We start from the raw sequence: 7500 nt of genomic DNA on the forward strand, positions 1-7500 counted from the left end.
TGAATCAGACCATCCTCTTCCACTCTCTTTCAAAACTGTGTCCATCCTTCCTCCAGCCCTCTTCCTCGCTCTTCATCTCTCTCCTCCCTCGCTCTCTCCCTCCCTCTCATGTGTCTCTCCATCTGTGGACCCCCCGTCATCCTGGCATCCTGTCTTAATTGGTGTTCTCTTAAAACTAGCCATAAACAGGAAACATTTTAGACAAAAAAAGAAAAAGAAAAGACGAAAGAAAACATACAGTAATCGACTCTGTCGGGTGGAAACCTCATGTGTCCAAAACTGTTGCTTTTCAGGATTCAAATGTGAAAATAGCAAACAAATCTGACACCGTGTCTTTTATGAGCTTGTAGATCAGCTATGTTTGCTGTACTTTTGTGTGACACCGTAGCATGACGAGGTATAGGGCATTAATTTACAGGGAGAAAAAATAAACAAAAACTATATGGAACTATAAAGATATGGAGATACAAGGTTTCCGTCCGACTGCAACAATACACAAGTTCTGCTTCATGTGGCTCACCAGGTAAAATAGGGATGCGCGCTCACACTTAATCACGATAATCTCTCTCTCTCCCTCTGTTTCCTCATCTTCATTACTTGTGCGTCTGTAGTGCGTGCGTGCGTGCGTGCGTGCGTGCGTTTGTGCGTGCGTGCGTGCGTGCGTGCGTGCGTGCGTGCGTGCGTGCGTGCGTGCGTGCGTGCGTGCGTGCGTGCGTGCGTGCGTGCGTGCGTGCGTGCGTGCGTGCGTGCGTGCGTGGCAAACAGGTGCAATTCTAGTTTTTTTTTCTTTTTCTCTTCGAAGATATTTAATTAAAACCATAAAAGGTCACATTATCTCTCTCTGTCTCTCGACTCAATTTAATTCAACCCACTTCAAACCCGCTTCAATGGCTGTAGCTACAAAGCAATACAGCATTACAAGTAATGCGTTTAACAATGACACGTAATAATTCATAATACATTTCTCCACACGCCAACAATCAACAATCATAACGTTGTGGCTGCATGTCCTCGTACCTCGTATCTCCAGATTACAACCATATATATCGTCTCTGTCGGGTGGAAACCTTGAATGTCCAAAACTGTTACTTTTTCAGGATTCAAATAAAACAATATATCAAAAGAAACGCGGCGCGAAGCGGCGCGTTTCGAGCTTGTAGATCTGCTACTTTTGTGTGACACTGTAGTATGATCACATATAGGCCGTTAATTTACAGAAAAGAATTGACAGCAATGAAACGTAAATGATGATTTCTCACGTCTGAAGAACATATTGATCTGCTGCCATGATTAACATTTAACATCTGCATCTTCTCTCTTTTATTAAAAGGATCCCTGGCTAATAAGTCTTATATGCCTTTTTTTGTTTTAGCAAATGCATTCAATAAATTCCATAGGGCTGGAATATATTTAGCTTTAGTTATTTCTAATGATGTTTTTAATTAATTATTTTTATTCTAGATGCCAATTATAGTGTATTAAGGCATATTAGGCTTATTAGACAGATCCTTTTAAGTATATAACGATGTCTTCTTGGCCATGATGTTTGATTCATGGAGATTCATCATTTTCTCACACTGTACATGTCTTGTATTTCAAGTATGTCTCGTGTTTGTGTGTGTGTGTGTGTGTGTGTGTGTGTGTGTGTGTGTGTGTGTGTGTGTGTGTGTGTGTGTGTGTGTGTGTGTGTGTGTGTGTGTGTGTGTGTGTGTGTGTGTGTGTGTGTAACAGCTAGGGTTGCAGTGCTAAGAGGCTTAGAGATGCTCAACAGATTAAGTGTATTGTTGACACGTAGTGAAGTAATCTTGTTAGCAAGACGCCTCTGTCTGTCTGTCTGTCTGTCTGTCTGTCTGTCTGTCTGTGTCTTTGACAAACCCTTGCCTTTTGACAGACAATTATAAAATGATGTTTTTAACCCATTCAATCCGGGAATGCATCGACAAATGTCTTCTAAATCCTAACAGTTTTCTGAAAAACTTATGTTGCTATAATATCAGTGTCTCAAACTTTTTCATAATCGTCAAGGACCCCCAAAATGATATATATTTGGCCACCGACCCCCTTCTAATTTACTTCCAGGGACCCCCCCAGAAGCAAAGATTAAAGTTACAAATGTTCTCTTTAAAGAAAATATATATATATACACATTTTCAAGATTTTTTCAAAATAATAGCATCTGTAAAAGCTCATAGTGCGGCACTCAGTGCCGCACTATGAGCTTGTGGATCTTTGAGCTTGTGGAGCTTGTGGACATTTGTTTAATAGTCAAAGTATAAAATAACAGTTATAGCTCAAATCTAAAATGACACAGATGCGTTCCCGGTCTTAATGGGTTAAAGTAGTAACTTATTTTCTTATAATTGGTTGTCTTGCTGATATTAGATACTCTTGAGATTTCAATCATAATGGTCCCTTGTCTCCACATTTCCACACTATAACGTTTAATCATACGGCAAAAACAAACACGCGAACCATAAATATTCATCAGAAAAATGTTATTCACAGTTGGAACGTTTGTTAGTTCTCGTATTACAAAGTGGCTGAATTCATCACTGTCTCGCGTTAATGTTTAACTCATTACAACCGGGAACGCATCTGTGCAACCATTATTTTATACTTTGGTTATTCAAAAAATAGCAGATCTACAAGCTCATATCTATGAGCTTGTAGATCTGCTATTTTAGAAAAATCTTGAAAATGTGTGCAAATCTTCCTGGAACAAAATGTTTTTAGATGGGTGTCGGCGGCCAACAACATATAATCTTGGGGGTCCTTGACATGAAAAAGTTTGAGAACCACTGATATTATAGCAACATAAGTGTTTCAGAAAACTGTTAGGATTTAGAAGACATTTTGTAGAATCGGAACCTCAGGTCTTAATGGGTTAAAACACGGAGCTGAGGTCATGTATGTCAGCGCTGCATACGTCCCTTATGCTTTTAATTATCCTCAGTGGGGTAAAGTATAACTAAGTACATCGTTGCTGTCGGAAATAAACTTCATATCTCCGCTAACTCTTTTGAGTTTTTCGTAAATTAACGCCATACTTGATCATACTACAATGTAACACAAAAGCATCAAAAGTAGCAGATCTGCCAACATTGGCACAGGGGAGGGTGATCACTGGCATAAGTGTGTGAGAGGAGTTTTCTTAATTAATACAATCTAGTCAATTAAATTAAGTCCCCTCACATCTGTATGCAAATGACATCCTGCACATAATTCTACATTCATTCAAACTCTGGGAGCTAGGTGAGGTTATTGCTAATAATCATTACATCCTGATGTGAAAGAACATATTTCAAACGAAGAAGAAAACTAAATTAAGTTATATTGAACATTTTAAAATGTTGAAAATATTGTATTTTGATGTGGTGTCATAATTAAACTTTGCTATGGCACACTGACTATCTAGAAAATAAATAAAAACATGGCACTTCATGTCTAAAAGGTTGCCAACCCCTGCTTTAAATGGTTTAGGGCCAAAATTAATTTCTGATCTTGAACAATATGAACCTATTGTGCTATACTAAAAATACAAATACATTCTTCCACCTCGGTTTAACAGAGACAGAGCTGAGGTCATGTAGGTCAGCGTTGCATACTCCGTTATGGTTTTAATTATGCCTTCATCGATCTAGAGCCATCACGCTATCTTCCTCTGTTTCTCACTCTCTCCATTCTACCACTGAGGTCACCGGCTATCCGGTGTCTGCACCCAACGACAGCTGGGCACCCTTGGGTACCGACACTAAGACAATGGGTGTGTGTGGGCGTTTGTGTGTGTGTGTGTGTGTGTGTGTGTGTGTGTGTGTGTGTGTGTGTGTGTGTGTGTGTGTGTGTGTGTGTGTGTGTGTGTGTGTGTGTTCCTATTACTATACTCCTGAGGGCCAAATGTCCCCAATTTCCCCTGGCCCTCACAAGAGGAATGGCTGTTTTATGGTTAACAATTTTTTTTAGAGTTATCAGTGGTTCTCAAACTATTTCATAATTGTCAGGGACCCTGATACCCTGTATTTGGCCACGGATCCCCATCTCAAAATATTTAGTTCCAGGGACCCCCAGAAGCAAAGATTTGAGTTAAATATATTCTCTTTGAAAATATGTTGAAAGATCATTTTCACGATTTTTCAAAAAATAGACGATCTACAAGCTCATAGCGCGGCACTTGGTGCCGCACTATGAGCTTGTAGATCTTCTATTTTTTATTATGTTTCATGGTTATCAAGGATTTTTTGAGTTATAGGCTTACAATTAGGCAAATATCTATTTGCACACCATAAATAGCAGATCCATAAGTGATCTTACAGATCTGCTACGCAACTGAGAATAAGTCAACATTTAGAGTTAGGGTTAAAATGTAATGGCATTTGCCATAAGACATAAGACTGCGGCCATGAACTTTTGATGTCCTCACAGGAATAGTACAGTAACACGCACGCACGCGCGCACGCACGCACGCACGCACACACACACACACACACACACACACACACACACACACACACACACACACACACACACACACACACACACACACACACACACACACACACACACACACACACACACACACACACACACACACACACACACACACACACACACACACACACACACACACACACACACACACACACACACACACACACAGGGGATGCAGCCAGACGTTTGGGGTGTACGGTTTCCTCTCCGGAGACCAAAAACAACGCCAGGAGATTTCTCTCACACTCGTTTAGTTTCCCGTTCACTCTCTCCTTCTCCATTCATCCATTCTTCATCTCCTCTCTCTGATCCCCCCTTCCTCTGTTCTCTCCCCTCTTCTCCTCTTCTCTATTGTCCTCTCTCTCTCTCCCTCTCTACGTAACCCTGGGAGGGAACAAAGGCTACAGGCTATAGAGACGCCGCGCTAGGTTTACCGCTACGCTGGAGGCATGTTAGAATGCAGTGGTGGAAAGTAACTACGGTAAGTACATTTACTCTAGTACTGTACTTAAGTAAAATCTTGAAATTTTCAGTTTACATTTTCCTCCACTATATCTATATATAGACAAATATTGTACTTTTACTCCACAAAAAATATTTCAAAACTTTAGTTACTAGTTACTTTGTAAATCTTGATACAAAACATAAAATAGCTGAACTACAAGCTCACAATGCGTCACGATGTGACGCATTGTGAGCTTGTATATCTGCTATTTTCAAAAGATTTTTTTATACATTTGAAAACATGCACAATGAGTACTTTCTACTTTTGGTACTTTAAGTACATTTTGATACCAATACTTTTGTTGTTTTACCCAAGTACATTTTTTATTCCGGACTTTTACTTGTAACAGAGAATTTCTACATTGCAGTATTGGTACTTTTACTTAAGTAAACATTTTTTTTTTACTTTTTCCACCACTGGAATGCACGTGCCTGCGAGCTGAGCAATAGTGGGCACTCGCCCTCGTGCACGCCTACAGACACCTATCTACAGGTATGCAATCCAGGGTTAATATCATTAACTAAAACAAAGACTAAAGGGCAAAATCAAACATTAAACTAAAATAATAATAATAATAATCTTATTTCATTATAAAGCAAAAGAAAATATGTAGGCTCGGACAGCGAATCACAGGTTTGAATGCTGTAATGTTATTCCCTCTCTCTCACTGTTTCCTGACTCTCAAACTCTAACCCTGAGAAAATTAAACTCAATTGAACAAAACAAAAATGAGTCAATTAATACATCTAAAACTACTTATACACTGGTAAAACTATACCTAAAATGAAACTAACTGAATAAAAAAATTAAACTGATGAATATTTCAAACCTATCATAACTCTGGTGTGCACGCACGCACGTACACACACACACACACACACACACACACACACACACACACACACACACACACACACACACACACACACACACACACACACACACACACACACACACACACACACACACACACACACACACACACACACACACACACACACACAAATAAAGCTCCCCAAGACTTAAGCCCCTCCCCTGAAAAAAAAAGAGTCTGGATTAAATGTAAAATGATCTTTGTTTCATTATTTCCACACACTACGGTTAAGGTGAGGTCATCTAGAGGGCGGATAATAAGGATAATATAAGACAATAGCGGTTAGTCATACGGTATTATCCTCCATTCAGACAGAGAAGCACAGGCCATCCTGCTGCTGCTGCACCCACACGCACACGCGCGCGCGCACACACACACACACACACACACACACACACACACACACACACACACACACACACACACACACACACACACACACACACACACACACACACACACACACACAGCAATGTAGAAGTACTTTGTTACAAGTATAAGTACAGAAGTATTGGTATCAAAATATACTTAAATTACCAAAAGAAAATGTAATGTTGCAACGATGTTGCAACGATTTTATCTTACAAATTGTTAAGGTACATTCTGTATTGAATGTAGAGAAAACATAAACACGATACAGCTAAAGGAATAAAGCATTTTTTGAGTGCTAGAGGCAGATATGAAAACTAACAAAAAACATGCTTCTCTATTATTCAATCAATCATAAAAAGCAATGGATTGAACACTCACCAAGAAAACAAATCGAAAGCTGAAGCCCTGAAAGCAACAGTTCAATACACCAGCCCTAAGCTTCAAATTGCACCAGTTCACCATGTATAATAGGGCAAAACACAACTTCATGTTACACACCATGTTGATGCCACAGCTAATACTGTGATCATCATACAGTATATACACTGTAATATCATATAATATCATATCAAAACATTATTGAGTTCATTTTACCTGTGAGGATCCGATAAAAGCCAGCTCACATCTCTCCCATGCCTCTCAAAAACACACACACACACACACACACACACACACACACACACACACACACACACACACACACACACACACACACACACACACACACACACACACACACACACACAAAAGTACAAAAAGTAGAAAGTACTCATTATGCAGAATGTCCTATTTCACAAGTGTTCAACATGTATAAATAACTTTTGAAAATAGCAGATCTACATGCTCACAATGTGCTGCATTGCGACGCATTGTGAGCTTGTAGATCTGCTATTTTCAAATGGACAAAATATATATAGGGCTGAAGTGGGTAATGAATGTTTTGTGATAATAATCTAAATCTGCAAAGTAACTAGTAACTAAAGCTGTCAAATAATTGTAGTGGCGTAAAAGTACAAATATTGCAAATGGGAAATACTCCAGTAAAGTAAAAATTCTTCAGAAGTGTACTTAAGTACAGTACTTAGGTAAATGTACATAGTTACTTTACACCACTGTGCGCACAGACACACAACCAAGGCACACACACATATGTAAATACATATAGTACAACCAGCTGCAGAGTATTAATTGAATTAAGGCTTATAAAAGTTGACGACTAGTCACTTTCAGAGCCGTACCGTAGACATTCTGTATGTCCCTGACG

At 39.3% G+C, this 7500-nt stretch overlaps 1 protein-coding gene across 1 annotated transcript in view; it reads right to left on the minus strand.

Annotated features, from left to right (window-relative positions):
- Nucleotides 1–7500, minus strand: part of tenm3 (teneurin transmembrane protein 3) — a 458716-nt gene that overhangs the window by 210780 nt on the left and 240436 nt on the right. The window lies entirely within an intron of this gene.

This window comes from Gymnoscopelus braueri, assembly GCF_963280865.1.
Source record: "Gymnoscopelus braueri genome assembly, chromosome: 2".
Taxonomy (NCBI): domain Eukaryota; kingdom Metazoa; phylum Chordata; class Actinopteri; order Myctophiformes; family Myctophidae; genus Gymnoscopelus; species Gymnoscopelus braueri.